This window comes from Prionailurus bengalensis, chromosome E1 (genome assembly GCF_016509475.1).
Source record: "Prionailurus bengalensis isolate Pbe53 chromosome E1, Fcat_Pben_1.1_paternal_pri, whole genome shotgun sequence".
Lineage (NCBI taxonomy): Eukaryota > Metazoa > Chordata > Mammalia > Carnivora > Felidae > Prionailurus > Prionailurus bengalensis.
In genome coordinates, this window is record NC_057347.1 from 8,110,303 (window position 1) to 8,112,630 (window position 2,328).

Sequence of the window (2,328 nt, forward strand, 5' to 3'; positions counted from 1 at the left end):
TTCGAGCTACGTATAAAAGGCGGTTTTGCAGAGTGCCTTCTGGGGGTCGCCCTCTCTGTTCTCTGATGTGCGGGCAAATGGCAGTAGTATTTATGTCTTGGGTCCGGGCTGGAATTAAGGTTACGGGAACTGGAAGGGGCCTCAGGCATCACCTGGTTCCGTCTTCCTTTGACAGAGGAGAAGGTTGAAGCCCATGGGCTAAAGTCATAGTATGTCTGACCGTGTCGTTTGACTTTCCCACCCACCACCTGCCTCCTGTCAAGTATGAAACAGGTACCATTGCTGCCTCCCAAGACCATTTTAGAGGGCGCAAGATGCTGGATTAAACCATCTGAACCACACAGGTGGACAGGCCCCTCCAAATCTCCTTTTTTCTCCCTGATCAGCCACCTTTTTTCAAAATTCTGCCCCAAATGAGAAGAACACAAGGGTGGATTGGCTGCAGCCCCTCCACTCAAGACACCGTCAGCGGAAGACCCCGCTCCTGCAGACGAAACCGATTGCGCGCGTGCCCATACCTGCGTGCATCTTGTGCGTCTCGTTTAATCGCCAATATTCTCGTAGCGTTTTTTGTTCAGGGCAAACGTATTCTAGGGGAAGACGTCCTGAGAAGCGAAAACCCCCCGGTATCTTTTCTTAGTCACCGTAGGAGACAGCCTCTTTGAAGTCTGATATTTGTAGAAATTAAGGCACGATCACCACGCTAAGTCTAGTCAACTTTCATCACGTTCTGTTTCTTTCCATGAGAACTTCTAAGATTTACTCGCTTAGCAAAGGAGGTCTTGAGGAGAAAAAGTCTGTGTTTGGGGTTCGTCTTCAACCGGAATGCTTGTTACTCTCCCCCGTGGTCTAACACACAACAAATCTCAGGCTTCCAGCCTTCATCAAGAAACAGTCTAGAAGTAGAATTCAATAGCATTGGCTTCTTTTCATTCTCTTTTTATAGGCAGTGTGTCAGTTCTTTACAACTACTAACTTAGACCAAAGTTTAGCTGTCTGAGGCAACTGTAAATATTTACTATCCCGTGCAGTGCCTGTACCTCAGGAGTTTTAAGCGTGTCTTAGCTGGATAATTCTGGATCCCGTGAGGTTATAGTCATCATGTCATCCAAGGCCTGCCCTTCATCCGAAGGTATGCCTGGGGCCGGCCGGGGTCTGCTCCCTCGGTGGCTTCTCACAGCGTGAGTGATCCAAGGGAGAACAAGGCAGGGTCGAAATGCTTTTTTGTGACCTAATCTAAGAAGTCACAATTTGGGGCACCTGGGTGGCTTCATCAGTTTCAGCCTCCAGTTCTTGATTGGAGCTCAAGTCATGATCTCATGGTCACGAGACCGAGCTTCGAGTGGGGCTCTGTGCTGACAGTGCAGAGCCTGCTTGGGAGTCTCTCTTTCCCTCTCTCTCTGCCCCTCCTCTGCCTGCACCCTCCCCACCTGCTCAAAAATAAATAAACATACATTAAGAAAATAATTCATGGTTCATCTTCCTCCCGGATCCTACGGGTTACGTAGATCGCCCTCCTCAGGGTGGGAGAGGAACATATGGAAGCATGGATACCAGCGGTGAAGAATCATTCGGGGCCATTTCGGAGGCTGGTTACCACAGAACGGGATACTGGTTCTCTCTTTATGGCCATATCACACATCTACCCTTTTAAAGTAATATAGTTAAGGGGCGCCTGGGTGGCTCAGTCGGTTAAGCGTCTGACTTCGGCTCAGGTCGTGATCTCACGGTTCGTGGGTTCGAGCCCCGCGTTGGGCTCTGTCTTCTCGGTTCAGAGCCCGGAGCCGGCTTCCGATTCTGTGTCTCCCTCTCTCTCCGCCCCTACACCCCTCACGCTCTGTCTCTCTCTGTCTCTCAAAAAATGAATAAACGTTAAAAAAAACCTTTAAAGTAATATAGTTAAGTATTAAAGAGGTCGTCTGATCTAACCCAAAACACTAATCTTTGTATATTCTAATACAGGTGGTCTCCGGGTGTCACAAAAATTGTGTACGTGGCATGCATGTGACTGTTAATTGGGAAACACCTCGTCACTCCATGTTGTCCCTCGAACCAAAAGCACAAAGAAGTCTACTCCATCGGTGTTTGTCCAAGGCCACTGGTCATAATGGCTGCTCAAGGCAGCTCTCACCACAGTGGGGAGGCAGCGGCCAGTGGCAGAGGGCCACGTGGAGAGGTCCTTCTGTCCTTACTCTGGAGATGCCCTCTCGTCGCTGGTGCACGTTGTGCTGACCCCTTGTACGTGATGAGTGGGACCCGGAGTTAGGAGCTTGAGGTGACCTCAGTCCTATTTCTTGTCTCTTCTTTGATTACTGCTCCTGCCTCCCT

At 49.7% G+C, this 2,328-nt stretch overlaps 1 non-coding gene across 1 annotated transcript; it reads left to right on the forward strand.

Moving 5' to 3' along the window:
• The first annotated feature begins 1,673 nt into the window (after positions 1–1,673).
• TRNAR-UCG lies at positions 1,674–1,758 on the forward strand. Its single transcript has one exon. It is a non-coding gene; the product is annotated as a tRNA-Arg (tRNA).
• The last annotated feature ends 570 nt before the right edge of the window (positions 1,759–2,328 follow it).